Source organism: Mus musculus, chromosome 9 (genome assembly GCF_000001635.26).
Source record: "Mus musculus strain C57BL/6J chromosome 9, GRCm38.p6 C57BL/6J".
NCBI classification, from domain to species: Eukaryota; Metazoa; Chordata; class Mammalia; order Rodentia; family Muridae; genus Mus; species Mus musculus.
In genome coordinates, this window is record NC_000075.6 from 63,089,538 (window position 1) to 63,109,077 (window position 19,540).

Below are 19,540 nucleotides of genomic sequence, written 5' to 3' on the forward strand. Positions count from 1 at the left end.
AACAGGACATGGTGGCACAGGTTTGTAACAGCACTTGGGAGGATCACCTGTTCAATGCCAGCCTGGTCTACATGGTAAGACCTTGTCTCAAAAGAAAAAACAAACACCAACGTTAGCTGACTTATTTGTTTGAGACAGGGTTTCTTTGCCTCCCCTGGCTGTTCTAGAAATCCCTCTGTAGACCAAACTGGCCCGAACTCACAGAGATCCACCTGCTTCTGCCTCCCAAGTGCTGGGATTAAAGGCATGAGCCAAAATGTTTAGCTATAAAAAATATTTAGTTAGTTAGTTATATGATTTTATATATAAATCTTATATAATTTTAAATGCATATTTAAAAGTTTAATTTTGCTGGACATAGTGGTGAATACCTTTAATGTCAGTATTTGGAAGCAGAGGCCGATGGATCTCTGTGAGATCAAGGCCAACCTGGTCTTCCAGGACAGCCAAGGCCACACATAGAATCCTGTCTCAAAAAACCAAAACAAATAAATAAAATAAAATTATGTGCATTACTATTTTGATAAAAATAAGAAAATGTGGCTTTTCCGTGGTTGCTTTGCTGAGGGAGGCTCTCATCTAGCTAGCATTAGGCTGGGCCTACTGTCCCTTTTCCTTGCCACTTGTCACTGTACCAACTAAACAGGGCTGCATGACTCAGAACAGCTTGGCCAGGGTTTTACCTTCACTAGACAAGGGACCATAGACCCCCAAATTTAGGGGGAACCTCGTGGGCCAGCATCTTTCCTTAAGCCAACGTTGGACACTGTCCACATTATCCAGAGACCCAGTACGTTAGCAGAGAGGTGTTGGTGACTGTGAACACCACTCTTGGACTGCCTTGCTTCATAAAATCCAATAGCTCTTTAATTAGGTATGAACTGTACAAGTTATTTAATGTCTCTATGTCCATTTTTGTCATTGATTAAATGGGGGTTAATCGTGCCTCCTATACAGGGCAGTCACAGGTTTACTTCTGCATGTGCGCATGAATACCCTGCACAGTGGCACAGACAAAGTGGCCCAATGAATGCTAGCAATTATTTTCATTTGTCACAGCTGTTGTAGATGAGGTCCAGGCAGGAAAAGTGACATGCACACTGTCACATGCAGATTAGAGCCAGCTAGGACTGATGCCTGAGACTCTTCTGTATCCTGGCAATAATACCCTCTCCCTGATACTTAAATACAAGCAGAGCATCTTTGGACAGATAACACAAAAGCTAACAACAGTGGCAGGTGAAGAATGAGACAAAGAAGAAAGTATTTACTGTGCTGTTCTTGCTGTGTTTTTATTTGCCTGTCTCTGTCTCTGTCTTTCTATCTCTCTCTGTCTCTGTGTGTCTGTCATTGGACCCAGTTCTCTGTGCATGTGAACCAACCTCTTTACCAACTGAGCTACATCTCCAGCCCCTTCCCTGTGTTTTTAAATGTTGGTATTATTAACACAAACTAAAGAGGAGGGTGGATGGATGAACTGAAAAGCGGGATTAGTGGTGTGGCTCTCATAGTGGGAACAAATAAGCAAAGACGATTGACTTCCAGGCCACTGTTGATAGCCAGAGGTGAATCACTGCAGCTTTCCAGCAAAAGCAAACCTCGTTTGGGACTTACAGAGCCAACTAAATGTAGGAAGAACGGAAGTCAAGGGCTATTCGTTAGGGAAGGTTTCCTTGGCCACGGGTGAAGCTATCTTTGAGTGCAATGGAAATTTCCACCTTGGCACCTAGCAAACGAAACCCCTCCCGCCAGACACTTTGCACCCAGGCCCACATTTGGATAACCGTTCTGGAAAGCATGATTAAGATGGCAGAAACTGGTTAAAAAAAAAATTGGGGACGACAGTGGGGACAGAGTTTGTTTTTCAAGGGAGGGAACTATGTCCCAGAAATAGCTGAGCTCGAGATGGCAGGCGCTGGCAGAGCCCCGAGGCTCCAGGGCAACGCTCCCGGCCCTGTTGACTTTGGACGGACGGCCTGCACATTGTAAACAATCGCTGAACCGATTCCGTACCTCTGCGAATGTCTTGTTTGTACAAGGGTCCCACCCACCCCAACTGTTCTTTAAAAAGCAGTTTTATCATTTATTTGCAAAAAATGTTCAATGCCCCCCCTTTCTTTCTTCTTCCCTCCGTGGCTTTGGTCTCCCCCAGAACCAAATGAAGACTCATCATGTTTCTTTAACGTGAACCAAACTTCCCCACTCTTTTTATAAACCATTCCAGGTCCGTTGGACCAATATTACCCAGCAATGCGACTTACAAGGGTCTGTTAAGGAATTTTTCCTTGTTGTTAAGCAAGTGACTTGAGGTTTGGTTTTTTTTTTTTTTCCTTCCTTCTTCTTCATCCTTGTTTATTACATTTTTAACTACTAACACAATAAAAATCTGCACACACAGATTGAGAAAGCAATAAAACCCAGCTCCTAATGTGTTGGCCTGCACGGGTAAATACTCCTTCTAGACACTGATGGAACAGATTCGTTCTCATCCACCGTCTCAAGATGTCAGACTGGGAAATGAAACTGGTCTTCTATAAGGAAGAAAGCGTAGGAGGACCAGAGGGAGCTGTGTGGGCTGCTGGCCGGGGTGGAGCGCCTGAGAGGTTGGGGGATGGGCAACCCACTCTGAAAAGCAGCCAGGACTCCAGCGGCTCCGAAAGAAGGAATATTCTGTTCCTGACCACCCAGGGACAAGGCCAGCCACAGAGCAGATGAGGAGCGTGATAGGAGGACCTACGCTGCCGCCAGCTTCGAAAGAGAAAGGAGGAAGGGGGAAGAGAGAGGAAGGGATGGAGGGTGGGGGTGGGGCAGGCTGTCTTCCAGCTGAAATAGTCCCAGCTGGAAACAGAAGCCACTCTAAGCTGGATAAGCGAGGAGAGTTTATTAAAGGCACTATTGAGGAGGTGTAAGCAGGAGGGAAGGGGAGTAGAAGGGAGGGAGCTGGCCCCAGAGTCTGCAGCAGGAAAGAGCTGTCCCTGAGCCCAAGCAGAGAGACTCTGAGGGAGGAAGGCTCCTTAGTATTCTTTTTTGTTTGTTTAATTATTCTGTACGTATGCGTCTGTATATGAATATGTGCGCACATGTGTGTGTGTGCACACAACTGCGTGTGCCTGTGTGCATGCAGAGGCCTGAAGGAGATGTCAGGTGTTCCTCTGTCAATTCAGCTTTCTTCCTTTGAGGCAAGTTATCTTCCTGAGCCCGGGCTCACCTTAGCTGGGGCGAGCATCAGAGAGCCTTTGTCCCTGCCTCACTCTAAGTTAGGGTACAAGTATATTTGGGATTCCCAGCTTCTTACATGGGTGTGGGAATCCCCACCTCAGTTCTCAGTCCATGCCATTAAGACATGTCTCCAGCTCTCTCTCTCTCTCTCTCTCTCTCTCTCTCTCTCTCTCTCTGTGTGTGTGTGTGTGTGTGTGTGTGTGTGTGTGTGTGCGCGCGCGCGCGCGTAGACAAGAAGGGTCTTGTGGGGCAGTGGCAAACGATTTTAATCCCAGCACGTAAGAGGCAGAAGCAGGTGGATAGATCTCTGAGTTTGAGACCAGCCTGGTCTATAGAGAAAGTTCCAGGGTAGCCAGGGCTACACAGAGAATACACAGAGAAACCCTATCTCAAAAGAACCAAACAACAACAGAAAGACAAGGTCTTGTGTTACTGTAGAGCAGGATCTGGGCTCTAATTGAATCCTTTCCTGTATTAGCTTTCAAAGAGTTGGGGCTACAGAGACCACACCACCATGGTCTCTCTCTCTCTCTCTCTCTCTCTCTCTCTCTCTCTCTCTCTCTCTCTCCCTCCCTCCCTCCCTCCCTTCCCTTCCCTTCCCTCCTTCCTTCCCCCCTCTCTCTTTACCTCCTCCTCCTTCTACTTTTTTCCCCTTGATTTTTCGAGACAGGATTTCCTGGAACTCACTCCGTAGACCAAGCTGGCCTGAAGCTTAGAGATCCTCCTGCTTCGGCTTCCGATGGAATGAAAGGCCAGTACCAGCACCACACAGCCATGCTTGGGTTCTTATCCTTTCTGTTTATCACCTGGAAAGACATCACTCTGAAGACTCATTGAAATTGAACAAGCAAGCCGGGTGGTGATGGCAGGTAAGAAAAGAAAAAAAGAAAAGAAAATCGAACAAACTAATCCCAATTTAGGACAGCACATAGGAAGGAGACTAAGGCAGGAGGATCACAAATCCCAGACTAATTGGAACTGCCCAATGGGATCTTGTCCCAAAAGAAAGAACCAAAAAAAGGGGGAAAGAAAGAAAGAAAGAGAGAGAGAAAGAAAGAGAGAGAGAAGTGATACAGGAGCTGGAGCGGTGACCCAGTGGTTAAGTTTGCTTACTGCTCTTCCATATGACCAAAGTTCTGTTCCCAGAACCTATGTCAAGTAGTTCATATCACCTGTAACTTCAGCTCTGGGAGATCTGATTCCCTCTTCTGACTTCTGTGGGCACCCACACATACATGGTATATACCGACACATGCATAAATAAAAGTAAATCTTTAAAAAAAACAATAGCTAAAATAATTTTAAAGAGAAATGTCACTTGGGAGCAGAGATAGGAAGATCCTAAGTCCAAGGCTAGCCTGAGTTGCATATGAGACACTGACTCAAAAAGAAAAAAAAAGGAGAGCTAAAACCAGAAAACCCTGAGCTATAAACAGGCAGTGGGGAAGCACCGTATCTATTCAAACACAATTAGCCACAATGACTACATTTACCAGAACACAGTGCAACTTATGACTATTATTGAAAAGACTAGGAACATGTTTGTCAACTGTAGTTGAAAATAGGTTAGTATAGGGACACAGCTTGCTATCTAAACCTGAGGACATACATTGCCAGGCCCAGCACCCATATAAAAACCAGACATGGTGACACACCCCTGTGGTCCCAATGTATGAGTCAGAGATGGGTGGCTTGCTGGTCAGTCAACCTAGCCAAATTGGTGAGTGTTGGAGTGGTTCTGATGCTAAGTTCCTGTTCCCCAATTGGTTCTTGATCTGTCTGTAAAGAAACTATGTTGTTGGGTAGAAGGAACAGTTGAGACTTCCAGGTCCCCATGGGCAAGAGGCAAATGAGAGAGAGAGGGAGAGAGAGAGAGAAAGAGAGAGAGGGAGAGAGAGAGAGAGGGAGAGAGAGAGAGAGAGCCATTGCCAGGCTTCAGAGAGAGAAAAGCCAAAAAGCCATGTGAGATCTCGGACAGGGATAGCCACAGGCCACATCTATAGGTTGGTGACATTGAGCTGGGACTAGATGTAACTGAACAACTAAAGTTGAGGGCAGGTAGAGAGGTGCGGAGCTAAGAGATTAGTAAGGGACGGCTTCTCCAGGCAGGAGATAAGTAGAGCCCAACAACTGTGCCAATACGGCAAGTTGAAATTAAACAACCCTGTGTGTCTGTGTTTTTTATCCATGGATCCAATAGTCTCTGGGCAGGGACTGGTAACACAGTCTGTTCCCAGAGCTTAGGCAGTGTAGCAAAAGCTACACACAACAGGTAAGTCCCAGGTTCACTTAGAGAACCTGTCTAAAAAGAGCAGATGGCTGATCAAAAAAGCCTATGAGCGGGGAAGAAGATAAGCCCAGTTGTTTTTGTTTTTGCTAAATAGCCACATTGCATTTTAAATGCTATGTTTGTACACACAGGTTTGTGCTGGTCAGAGGGGCTTTTTTGGCAGTGGGCAGTGGTTAAGGCAGAGGCTCATAACTAGTCAGAGTGTTCAGAATAAATGATGTGTCAGTTCTTCAGAGATCTGTATAAAATGCCCCCCCCCCCATGACTTCCCCCTGAAACTTTAGGGAGTATCAAATAACGGGCAGGAGGAAATGCCATGAGACCCTGTCTTTGGGACTTGACATGGCTATGGAGCTCGTGAATCCACTGCATCTGAGGTTGCCTGCCCAAGATGGAGCCACTCAGCGGTCTAGCATGGGCTGGGGAGGGGCTGGGCAGGCCCCCCCGTTGCAGGAGCTAATGGCTGTTTTATTTGATGTCTGCTGGAGGAAGGAGATCATTTCTTCCTTCGGATGTATGATCCCTGGTAGATAGATCACCTGTGTTCTAATGGGTGGCCCCATGCCATGCATTGTACAGGCAGCGACTAAACTCATCAAGCTATTAAAACAGGGAAGAAGGAAGAGAAGGGGACAGAAGGGCAGAGGGAGATGTGTGAGAAGGTCGGGGGTCGGAGAAAAGCAGTGGGGAGATATATGATCGGAATGCATTGTACTAATGTACAGGGCTTTCAAGACAACATTAAGATTTTATTTTTAGGAAGGGAGCAGAAACTGTGATTAGAATGTAATATATGTGAGAATAAATTAATTAAAAAAGATTTTACTTTTCAAAGTGAAAACAAAAAAGGTGGAGAGCAATTGAGGCAGATAACCAGCAATAGCCTCTGGCATGCTCACTTGCTACACACACACACACACACACACACACACATACACACACACACACACTTCAAGTGTGCACATGCATGAAAGTAAACGAGATGAAAGGAAATAGAGGCAAAGGGAGACTTAGTTTGTGGTGATGGTGGTGGTGGTAATGGTGCTGATGGTGATGGTGATGGCATTGTTTTGAGACAGGGTCTCATCGTGTGTCTCATTGTGTATTCCTGACTGTTCTGGAACTCATTATATAGACCAGGCTGATCTCAAATTCATAGATCTCTGCTCTCTTCTGCCTCCTAAGTTCTGGGAGTAAAAGTGTGTGCCACTATGCTTGGTTACTTTTGGTTACTTGCTGTATGTGTGTGTGTGTGTGTGTGTGTGTGTGTGTGTGTGTGTGTGTGTGTGTGAAAATACATATAACATAACTTTTACAATTTTACTGCTATTATTTTATGTGTGTGATGTGTGGGTAGGTACGAGCTTGCCATGGTGTGACCATGGGTTGGGGGTGGGATTGGGTAAGAGGATAACTATTGGGAGTTAGTTCTCTCTTTCCACTGTTAGTCCCAGGAACTGGACCTCAGGTCATCAAGATGGCAGCAAGCACCCTAAGCTACTGTGATGGCTATTCCCACTGATATGGCTCTTTCCAGTCACCAACTTGACTACATCTGGAATGAACCACAACCCAGAAATGGAGGGCACACCTGTGATCCAGATCTTGAGGCATAGTGGCCATGAAAAGCTTATGCCCAGGCAAGGTAGTGCATGCCTTTGATCCGAGGAGACAGAGGCAAGCAGATCTCTGAGTTCAAGGCCAGCCTGGGACAGAGCAAGTTCCAAGTAAAGAATAGCTTAGGTCCAGGTGTGGTGGTACACACCTTTAAGCTGGGCCATACCTTCTGCTGGAGGCTTACATAAGGACAATGGAAGAAGGAAGGCTTACTCTTCCCTGCCTGCTTGCACTTACTTGCCAGCACATCTGTTGGAACCTACTGCTTCAGGATTCTAGCTTATGCAGAAGACAGCTGAAACACCTAACTTCATGGGACTGAGCAACTGTTAGATTCTTAGACTTCCCATCCACAGCTGCCCATTGTTGGGTTAGTTGGACTGCAGACTGTAAGTCATTCCAATAAATTCCCTTAATATAGAGAAACATTCCATAAGTTCTGTGACTCCAGAGGCCTCTGACTAATACACCCTCTGTGTCATGTTGACAGCCCACATTTACCATTTTAACCACTCTTAGCATTCAGTTCTGTGGCACTGAGGACCACCAGTATAATTTCTGTATGTTGAGATCTGACTACTCTAGCTGCTTAATTGTGGACTCACAGAGTGGACTCACACAGCCCTTATCTTGTCCTGGCTGGCCTATCTCACTCACCTTGATACCCTCAAGGCTCACCCATGTTGTAGCCTGGTTTGGCATTTCCTTCTTTTTCAAAATTGAGTAATACTTCATTCTATGAATAGACCTGATCTGACTGCTCTGGCTGCTGAAGGATGCTCGGACTCTTTCAACCTTTGGGCTGCTATTAATAAGGTTACCATGAACATAGGTGTGCAAACATTTGTTTAAGCTTCTGTTTTCAGTTAATCTTACACTCCCAGGGTGAAATTGCTAGATGGCAGGACCATTCATTTTTTTTTTAAACTTTTTTAGGCATTGCCTGTATTTTAATTGTTCCTGGGAAGCAGCTTGGATAGTCAGATTCCTACTTCCCTAAGGAGTAAGTAATATTGTTTATTTTCTCAGATGATAAGCTAAGACATATTGGTTAAATGCAGCACTTAAAATGAAAAAGATGACCACTAGCAGAACTCAAAAATAGTCTGAGTCACTTCCATATTGTAGGAAAGAAAGAAAAATACACAAACAAACAAACAAAAAAGCAACAGAGGACCAACAAGACGGTGAATCAGGCAGAGGAGCTTGCTGTCAAACCCTACCACTTGAGTTCAGTCCCCAGGATGCATGGTACAAGGTGAGAACCAACTCCCACAAGTTGTCCTCTGACTTCCACACACATGTAATAGTATGTGAGTGTATGTGTGTCCATGTTCGAGTGCTTGTGTGCTCTCTCTCTCTCTCTCGCTCTCTCTCTCTCACTCATTTGCCTCTTGCCCATGGGGACCTGGAAGTCTCAACTGTTCCTTCTACCCAACAATTAGCCCATGGTTTCTTTACAGACAGATCAAGAACCAGTTGGGGAACAGGACCTTAGCATCAGAACCTCTCTCTCTCTCTCTCTCTCTCTCTCTCTCTCTCTCTCACACACACACACACACACACACACAAATAAATCAGTAGATGTATGTAGGGGGACACCAAAGAAGGCAGAAGTACATTTGTCCTGCAGCTGTCAACCTGACACACCTGAGAAAAGAGGGAACCTCAACTGAGAAATGGCCTCCATCTGATGCGCTCATGGGCCTGTCTGTGAGGCATTTTCTTAACTGTCAATTGGTGTTAGGGAGGGAGCTCAGCCCACTGCGAGTGGCGCCGTCCCTAAGCAGGTAAGTCTGGGATAAGGATAAGATAGGTAGCTAAGGGAGCCAGGAAAAGCAAGGCAGCAAGCAGCATTCCTCGGTGGTCTCTGCCTCTGTCTATGAGGAACTGTAGCCCAAGCCAAATAAAGCCCCTCCTCCCACCAGGTGCTTTGGGCCACGGTGTTTATCACAGCAACAGAAAGCAAACGGGAACAACACCAAACTTGTTCCATGCGTGAGTAAAGCTGATATAAACACCCTTTGTAGAAGGAAATGAAAGCCAGTTATGTTATTATCAAGAGACACAAAGCAAAGAAGCCAGGGAGGTTGAAATTAATGGCGGAGCCAACACATTGCAGACAGATTTAAACAAAAAGTGAACAAGAGCCTATGAATAGTCACAGGCTCATGGGGTGACTGTAATTTACCATAACTTATGCTATATTTTATGAATAACTAGAAGAGAGTTCAAAGGCTCCAAACACAAAGTAATGATGAGGAGAGAGAAACAGTAATTATCCTGATTCGATTGGTACACACTGTATGTAAGCACTGAACTTTCACACTGCAGGCTGGAGAGAAGGCACATCCTGCTCTAGCAGAGGACTGGAGAGAGAGTGAGCGAGCAGCAAGCGTAATGGACTGTCAAATGCCAGCAACCTGTTTACTGTGATCTTTACTCTGTGTGCCTACTGTAGGGCAGCGGGTTCAGAAGGCAGAGGCAATGGCTCCTGCAGTCTGTGAGTGTGTACTTCAGGGTAGATTTTTGTTTTGTGGGTTTTTGAGGGTAGATTTTTGTTTTGTGGGTTTTTGTTTGTCTGTTTGTTTGTTTTTTGTTTTTGAGATAGGATTTCACAATGTATTTCAGACCAACCTCTCAGCTTCCTAAGTACTGGGGTTGCAATAGTAAGCTGTGTATGTGTGTGTGTGTGTGTGTGTGTGTGTCTTACATTTATTTACTTTTTGAAAAACATGTTGGAGAGGGGCTAGAGAGATGGCAGAGTGGATTAAAGGGCTTGCTGTTCTTTCAGAGAACCTAATTTCAGTCCCCAGCCCCCGTATCAGTTGGCTAACAATTTTCTATTACTCCAGCTCCATGGGATCAGACGCCCTCTCCTGGCCTCTTCGGGTATTGTACAAACATGATGCATATGCTAATAAGCAGACACACAGACACACACACACCCACCTACCCACAAACAAACATAAATGAGTGAATGAATAAACGGACTATGTCCTTGAATGCATTATAAGTGAAGGAATACAGATTCAAAAGGCCACTCAATGCAGATTCCAGCTTTATGAGCTATCTAGAGAGGCAGGTTCATAGAGAGGGCAGACTAGCGGTTCCCTGGGTGGAGGGGGGAGGAACAGGGAGAAGCTTAGTGAATCTGAGGTTTTCCTCTGGGTGGGTGGAAATGTTCTGGATCTAGTTAGTGGTGATTTTCAAACAAACACAGAAAGCCCCACACACCACAGAAAGCTACACTATAAAATGGCTTTATAGTTTTGTTTATTTATTTCTGCATTTATTTATTTACCTCTGTGTCAGGATGAGTGTTTGGGGAGGGTGTGTGGCACATGTGTGGAGATCAGAGGACAACTTGCAGGGTTGGTTCTCTTCTTCTACCATGTGAGTACTGGAAAGTGAACTTGGGCCCTCAGGCTTGGCAGAGAGTGCCTTTGCCCATCTGAGCCATCTCCCTGGCCCATGAAATGGTTTTAACAGGCAAATTTTATGTCATGTATATTTAACCACCATGAAAAAGAAATCTTTGAGAAGAGGGATTTGTGCTTTGTTAGGGTAGACTGGATGATCCAGACTGAACCTTCCTCTGAGGGCAATTACAAAAATCTGGACAGACTACAGAAAGCACCTGACTGATAGACTGGAGCTCAGTCAAGCCACCGATGATAACCCCACTGGAAGTCAGAAGAGCGAGGCTGTGTGGTGAGCCCCAGCTTCCAACCAATCAGCCTCTTAACTCAACCTTAACAAATGCCTGCCATGAAGGAGTGCAGTCTAGTGCTGTGACCCCGGGTAGAGGGATGGCTCAGTGGTTAGGAGTGCTTGCTGCTCAGACAGAGGACCCACATTCAATTTTTAGCACCCACATTTTGTGGCTAGCAACTGTTGGTAACTCCAGACACTTGGGATTTCTGACATAGACATCTAAAAATGATAGCCATGAATTATCTAGGAGGAGTTGGTTGAATCAGTGTCCCTGGGGCCACCACACCAAGAAGAAAGACACTGAGAGGCTATGGGAGAGAGTAAAACGGAGCCATCCTCACCTCAATGCTTTTTCTATTCAGTAGTTTATTCCTGACCTCACTGGAAAGAACTGCACAGCTCTCCAAGTGGCTTCTCCAGCATCTTGTGTTCCCCAAATAGCAGAGGAATTTGCCCCGTGGAGATACTTGAATGGTACTCCTTGTGCTTACTGTGGGCACACATCAAAAGGCATGGAAGCAGCGTGCATGGCTGCTTGCCCATTGTTTTAAACAAGCAGTGTTTTGGTTGTTCATTGTGGCACCTTGAAGGGTAGGTAGACTGGTTCCTGGTTGAGCTAAGGCTAGAAGCCCCCGTGACCCTGAAGGGACGGTAGGCACTTCACCTGATTCCTGGGCACTAGGCCCCTGTCAATAGCCACAGCCTCCCATAGATTTGTGGCCATCAGTCATGTAAGGACAATGCCCCAAGCCCCTCCACTTATAGAGAATGTGACCTGCAGTCACATAAGCTCAAGACAGATCTCCATTTTAATGAGGTACCTAAAGGCCTGAAGGGCTTAGCCAATAAGCTTTCCTTCCCAGACACTCCTCCCTGCAAAAGCTGCTTAACCTCAGGCCCGCCCTGAGAAGTGGCGTATGGTTTTATTCATCCACTTTCCACCATGACAATAAATGTCTTAGAACTATGGACTGCCTCTTTTAATCACGATCCACTGTGGGTCATGGAGAAGGCATTCGCCTATAGAGCTGCCGTCTAATCTCCCATAGAAGGCCTCTCTGTGCTCCCAGCCTCTGCCACCAAGCCAAGCCCAAGCCAAGGACTCCCCCAAGGGGACCAGTAGGAGCTCCCCTCTCCACACATACACCCCGTCCCAGTCCCCAGGGCCAAATCCAGCCAGCAGACCCCCACTCCATTCTCAGTTCTTCTGCAGCTCCCAGCGGCTCCTGGGTGCCCAAGAGCCTGAGAACTATACGGTCCCGGCCTCATCAAAGGCCCAGGGACACCCCCCCACAACCAGCTCTGGCTGTCCCTGCTCCTCAGACTGCTTCCTCACCCCAGAGCAGTGTGCTGGGGCTTCCCTACAGCCTGACACCCACCTGGTGACAGCGTCGGGTAAGCACTGTCAAATTTCCCACATCCTGCCTCCCCAAGTGGCTGAGCCCTATGATGGAGCGGATTTGGGACCCCAACAGCCCTACAGTTCATTTCAGTTCTCTGTTAGAGCTGTGCATGGAACCTCACCACTCAGGAGTCTGAGGCAGGAAGAGCTTAAGTTCAAGGGTAGCCTGGTCTACTTAGTAAAGCCTTTTCCTCAAAAATACTAAAACAAGGGATTATAGAATTGGCTCCAAGTTAAGAGCAGTTGTTGCTCTTGCAGAGGACAATATTTTGTTCCCTGACACCTATGCTGTACAGCTCACAGCTGTGCTTAACTCTGTCTCCAGGGATCCAATACCTTCTTCTGGCCTCCACAGGTGCTCTCTGTGCTCTCAACAATCTCTGGGTTCAGTGAGAGACCCCGACTCACTAAGGAGCAATGAAGACACCCTAAACTGCACACACACACACACACACACACACACACACACACACTAAAATAACCTGGGTGGTGGTAATGCATGGCTTTAATCCCAGGACTTGAGAGAATGAGACAGGCCGACCTCTGAGTTTGAAGCCATCTTGATCTATAGAGTGAATTCTAGATAGCCAGGGCTACACAGAGAAATTCTGTCTTGAAAATCCAAACCAAACCAAAACTCTTTGCTAGGCCATCACTGTGAAGTGATATCTCTTGCCCACTGTTGGCTCTTATGTGTTAGAAGTACATTCCTTAGTCTGAATAAATAAGACTTGGAAAGACAATATCAATATAGTCCCTTCTGGTCCCCCAGTCTTTTCTCATATTCCCAGCATCTGTATCTTCTACCAGACACGCAAAGGCCAGATCAGAGTCAGTGCTTGTTCCTTTCTGAGCCCATTTGTGGTTTTTGCAATCCCAGAATCAGATTCACTTGCCAGCTGTTTGAGGCTTGTCCCAGGAGTCTACCCCACACCATCCTAGTCTCTGTCTCTTTTGATCAGCAAGTACTGGTGTTTGTTCCCATGTGTGTGTGTGTGTCTGTGTGTCTGTGTGTCTGTGTGTGTGTGTGTCTTTCTGTGTTTGTGTGTCTGTTTCTCTCTCTCTGTATGTGTCTGTGTGTATGTCTGTCTATCTGTGTGTGTGTCTGTGTATGTCTGTGTATATGTGTATCTGTGTGTGTATCTGTGTGTGTGTGTGTATCTGTGTGTCTGTTTCTCTCTCTCTTTCTCTCTCTCTCTGTGTCTGTTTCTCTCTCTCTCTGTATGTCTCTGTATGTCTATCTGTCTGTCTGTCTGTCTGTGTGTGTATGTGTGTATCTCTCTTTGTCTGTGTGTGTGTATATCTGTGTGTCTGTTTCTCTATGTGTGTGTGTGTGTGTGTGTGTGATCTAAACTCAGCCCATCTCTGTATTGTTGCAGCTGCCCAGTGTCCGCTGGTTCCCTGGACCCATGGAGCCCCTTCAGAGGAACACAATGAGATGCCGACTCATGCTCTGCACTGACGCCCCCTTGATGGACTACTGGTGCTGCTCTAGCTGAGTTTTCTGAGATTCTAGACTTAGGTGACACCCAATAATTACCAGGTAAACAGACGGCCAAGATGCTTATGTTTCCTTGTACCCAAAGTTCATACTTTGAACCACCTTCTGACCTAATCTTCCTACACGGAAGCAATAGTCCTCTGGTTCTAACCCAATCCAGGGCTAGGAACCAGAAACAAGTCTGTCCCAAAGCCCTCTGACATCATTCACCCTGGCCAGTCTAGAGCTGTTCAATCTATATTTTCTTTCCCACAGAAACTCTAGGTCACTTGCCTAGCATATATGAGGCCTTGGCTTGGAACCCAGTCCATCCCCCCAACCCCCCCAACCTCCTGTAGCCACCCTCAGCTACATGAACCAGGTTTCTGAAAGGGAGGCTGGAGCTGCATGGGAGAAAATGGTGAGAGAAATAACGAGACCAAGACAAAGATTCTGATCAAGGCCCAAAGTTTACTTAAGAGTCTGAGCTTATAAAGGGGGGGGGGTTCCCATCCCCTACCATGCCAGGATCTTGTTTTGTCAGGATAGAGTCAGGAGAACAGGTTCAGCCTCTCAGCAGGTAGCTGCATCTTGGAGAAAATGGCAGAGGTGGCAGAACAATAGACCTATCTATCTAGGTTGGGAGACTCCACCCTAGGTGGTCTTGTTCACAGCGGCACAACAGGTCTGAGGTAGCCTGCTCAAGGCTGGGGGAGGCTACAATTTCTCCCTAATTATATAATAGAAATTAGATGGACTGAGACATAAAATGTACTTATACTCCATGGTCCTGCCTGGGAATTATGGTGGCTGGTGGCCACGCCTATCTTAGGACTGCAGTCTTTAATGAACTTATTCTTATCTGTCCTGGAGAACACGTGCAGCTTGTTTGTGTTTATTTGCACAAACACGGCTCTATTGTGTTATTATGAACAAACCACAACCTCTTGGCACATGCCTCTGTCTTATATTGAAAATAAGTCATAGACCCCATGGCCCGTCCTTGGCTCCCAGCCAAGGACTCATTGTACACCTTTTCCCCAATCAGACCAAAGCCACAATATACACTCAATGCATCTCTTCATATCGATGAATTTATGCCATCTGTGCTTGCTGAAGGTGAGTCTGCACGGAGGTAACTCCCTCCCAAAATAAGTAAAATGGACATGTCTTTATTTCCTTCCTCTCTGTACCCTGGCATCCATTAGTGGTTCTTCCCAGAGTCATTTCTGATATAAAATTCAAGGCCACCCAGCAATCCCTGTGTTCACTGCCATCATTTCAGTCAAATCTTCACTCTTCCTCTCTTGCTTTCAGCACTGAGACCAAATCCAGAGCCAGGTTTCTGCTCTGCAAGTGCTCCACCATTAAGCAACACCAGCCCCAGCAGGATATTTTTTACAGAATTGATCCAGCCTTGGTCCAGCTGAGTACTGCTGTTCTTGGTTTATTTTGTGGCTGTGACAAATACCTTGACAGAGAGCAGCATGATGGAGAAGAGGGTTTGTTTGGCTTACAATTCCAGGTCACAGACCTTCACTGTGGGAAAGTCAAGGTAGGAACCTGAGGCAGCAAGTCACATCTGCGGTAGGGAGCAGAGAGAAATGCATGCAAGCCTACCTCCTCCACTCTTGCAAAGTCCAAGACCCAAAACCAGGCACGGTACCACCATCAATGGGCTGTGTCTTCCCACATCAACCAGCATAGTTAAGACTGTTCCCCACAGGTGTGTCCAACCAGACCTAGCTAATCCCTCACCGAAACTGTCTTCCTAGATGATTCTGGACTGGGGTAAGTTGACATGAACTGTCACACCTTCCTCTCCTAAAACCCTTCAGTGGCTTTCCCTTTGTGTTTGAATGAAACCCAAGCCTGATCTCATCATCTGTAATGTAATTTGTGGAAGGACTGAATGCCACACGGTGTGAGCAGCCTGCATCCAGCCTGGCCTTTAACAGGTGCACCCCAGAGCAGGTGCCCTTGACCTTGCTTCCCAGCCTTCTCTACCACTTCCAGAGACAGTTCTTTGAAATTAGATAGTTCCTAGAAACAAGATGCATCTACTTTAAAACTTCGCCTTTTTAAATTGTATTTATTATTATGTTGTTGTTTTGAAACAGTCTCCCTGTGTAGTCCTGGCCTAGGACTTGTGACTTTTCTCTTGCCTGTCTCCCTAGCATGTGCCACCATACCTTACTGCGATTTCATTTGATCGACGCTCTCTGACTTCCTGTGGCCTCCCACACTCCCTTCCAAGGGCATTTGGAGTATAGCAAGAACCTGTTCTTACAAGCTTTTGCTTGTTCCAGCTACTAGAATATTCTGCATAGCTCTTACTATGTCTGGCCCTCATGCTAAAATTCTCAAGGGTTCAAAGTCACTTCCTTCAAAGCTAGCCTGACTTGAGTGGCAGCACCCGACCCTGCTCTCCATCCCAGAATGTCACCCATCACTGACACCTGTGTTTCCTTTGCAGCTTGGCCTATAGCCTTCCTAAGCATTTTCTTGCTGTGTTTCTTTTCTGCTTCTCTGGCTGGATCATTTGATCTCTATCAATTTGCCTTGTGTCTTTATTTTTTCTCCAGGGCTTAAGATTGTGTCTAATGCATACAAGCTTCATGGATGGATTCTAATGCCGTTTTCCTGCATCTGCCCAGCAGCAAGCTGTCACTGGGTCCCTTGACTTCTCAAAGCTCTTCTGACTCATTGGTTGAGACCCACCTTGATTTGAGTTTTGAACTGGGGATACTTGAAAAGAGAGATAGTGTGGTTCTTAGAACCAGACCCTGTGTTCGAATTATAATCCCTCAGATGCTTCTGGGGGCCACACAGCCCAACACAGAAAACAAAAGGAAGAGCAGACCCCCACGGAGCTTCATATCAATTTTCACTTAGTCTTTGGTAAAGTTCCACAATGCCTGCTTTAGAGCACACAGTAGGCACTCAAAAGCCTTAGCAGGTATAAGACAGCATCAAGCATAGACCAACCAGCTGGTTTACAAGGTCAGAATAAAAAGACAGCAATTTAAGTGTCTTAGTCACTCTTCTGTTGCTGTAAAGAGACACCATGGCCAAGGCAACTTAAAAAAAGAGAGCATTTAATTGGGAGCTTGCTTACAGTTTCAGAAGTTAGTCCAGTGGCTGTTATGGCAGAGAGCATAGCAGGAGGCAAACAAGCAGGCAGGCAAGCAGAAAAGGTATTAGAACAAAGCAGCTGAGAGCTTACATCTGATTGGAAAGCCTGAGGCAGAAAGGCAGATAACTGGGCCTGGTCAAAGCTTTTTCAAACTCAAAATCCACCTCCAGCAATACACCTCCACCAAGGCCACACCTCCTCCTCCCTCTTCTTTTTTTTTTTAAGATTCACTTACATTATTTTAACTACATGTGTGTGTGGTGGTGGTGGCATTGCACATGGATGCAAATGCTCACAGAGGTTATAGGTATGAGACTGCCCCTGGAGCTGGGGTGCAGACAGTTGCAAACCACCTGAAGTGGGTGCTGGGACTTGAACTCAGGTCCTCAGGAAGAGCTCTTAGTGTCTCCAGCCCCAGGCCACACCTCCTAGTCCTTTCCAAACAGTTCCATGAACTGTGGATTAAGCATCTAAATATTTGAGCCTATGGGGGACCATTCTCATTCAAACCACCCCACCACAAATGACAAGAAAGGCTGTTTCAACAGTTGACAATAAAGAAGGCATGACAGTGTCTTATGAAGGAGTTAACACAATGACATGGATCTGTAGACGGCTGCCAGCCATTCAGAGCATAATCAAAAGGAACAAGCTGGCACACATGAACATAAATGTCCACATACAATGTTTGTAGACATTTCATTCATAGTTGTAGCTGAGGATGGGGCTCTGTTAGTAGAACTCTTCTCTAGCATACACGAAGCCCTCTCTTAGTCCCCAGCACCACATAAACCAGGCATGGCATAGTGGCAAACTCCAGAAACTCTAGACCTTAGGTGGTGGAGGCAAGAGATCAGAAGTTCAAAGTCCAACTACGCAGGAAGTTCAAGACCAGCCTTAGCCAAAACAACAAAAGACCCTTTCCCAAAACAACAAAAAGTTTCATTCATGATTGTCAAAATGGACAGCAAGATGGCTTGGCAGGAAAAGATGCTTGCGACTAAGCCTGTGTTCTATACAGGGTAGAAGGTAAAAGCTCCCCCTGCAAGCTGTTCTCTAACCTCTACACACACAGTAATGGTACATCCACACCTTTCCCTCACAGGAAATTCATTAATTAATTATTCTTAGGGTTCCAATTTCTGTGATGAAACACCATGACCAAAGGCAACGTGGAAGGAAAGAATTTATTTCAGCTTACACTTCCACATCAGTCCATCACAGAGAAGTCAGGGCAGGAACTCAAAATTGAGCAGGACCATGGAGGCAGGAGCTGATACAGAGGCCATGGAGGGCCACTAATCACTGGCTTGCCCCTTGCGACTTTCTTACCACATCCAGGATCATCAGCCCGCAGGTGCCACCATCCACAATGGCTGGGTCCACTCATATAAACCATCAATCAAGAGAATGCGCCATAGAATGAGTCTATTAGTCAACCTGGTGGAGGTATTCTCTCTTTTGAGGTTCCCACTACCAAAATTACTCTAGCCTGTGTCAGCTTGACATAAAAATTAGCACATAAATTTAGTAAAAAAAAAAAAAAATCAAAATTAACAAAGATACCATAATTTTCAACAGTTGTAGACAATTCAAAAGGTGAATTAGTAAACTGAAGTTCAACAGTTCAACAATACCATGGGATATAATTAAGCAGACTTAATAAATGAGCTCTCAGCTATAAAAACAAAAACAAAAACATGAAAGAAACTTAAGAACATACTACTTAGTGAAGGAAGCCATTCTGAAAAATTCACAAAGGGCACTGTGGAATAAACAAAAACATAGAGATGAAAACATAAAGAAATAAAAACAGACAAAACCAGAAAACTACAGTGCTGCTCTGGGGCTGTGTCTTATTTTTCTCCCTGACGAAAGCAATTTGAGAGGGAAAGGGTGCATTTTTGCCACAGTTCAAGGTGGAGAAGTCAACTCATCTGCTGCCCAGCTCTGGCTCTCCATGTACTTGGTCCAAGATCCTAGCGCCAGGAATGATTCTGTCCACAGTGGGTGAGTCTTCCCACCTCCATTAAAAAAAAGTCAAGATAGCTGGGCGTGGTGGCACACGCCTTTAATCCCAGCACTCGGGAGGCAGAGGCAGGAGGATTTCTGAGTTCGAGGCCAGCCTGGTCTACAAAGTGAGTTCAAGGACAGCCAGGGCTACACAGAGAAACCCTGTCTCAAAAACCAAAAAAAAAAAAAAAAAAGTCAAGATAAGTCCCCACAGGCATGGCCAGAGGCCCATCTTGGGGTAACTCCAGAGCTTACCAAGTTGACAATTAACATTAACCAGCACAGGCTGAAGGGGGAGCAGGATTCTGCAGTGACGGCTGCCTTTGCCAAAAGCTGATGACTTTTCAGTACAGATCGGCCCTTCAACCGAGTAGTGAATAGAAATGCAGAGATTCTGTGGATCCAGGGTTAGAAAAGCAAAAAGCCAAACCAGAGGAGCTGGGGATGCTGGGAAAGAGGCCCGAAAGGGTATCCTACAAGTTTCTGTTAACCTAAAACTGCTCTGAAAAGTGGGTTAAATATCAACTGTACAATGGTGGGACCCCATTGTTAATCCATGTGGCCATGCGTGCAAATACTGGGCAAAGTATGGGGATGGGGGGCGTACAACCAAAACGAAAGGCTATGGTCTACTGTGGGATCACAGGAGCTCACTCTGCAGGCTCT

General features: G+C 45.9%; 1 long non-coding RNA gene across 13 annotated transcripts; it reads left to right on the forward strand.

The window, feature by feature from the left end:
• The first annotated feature begins 3,820 nt into the window (after positions 1 to 3,820).
• Positions 3,821 to 18,696, forward strand: Gm35658. Of its 13 annotated transcripts, XR_870846.1 has the most exons (4): positions 3,879 to 4,088; positions 13,625 to 15,280; positions 15,452 to 15,516; positions 16,311 to 18,696. It is a non-coding gene; the product is annotated as a predicted gene, 35658 (long non-coding RNA). The 13 variants fall into 13 exon arrangements; XR_870837.2 differs by adding an exon at positions 9,461 to 9,629 and having other exon boundaries at positions 3,821 to 4,088; positions 13,625 to 18,696; XR_001779205.1 differs by adding an exon at positions 8,063 to 8,384 and having other exon boundaries at positions 13,625 to 18,696.
• The last annotated feature ends 844 nt before the right edge of the window (positions 18,697 to 19,540 follow it).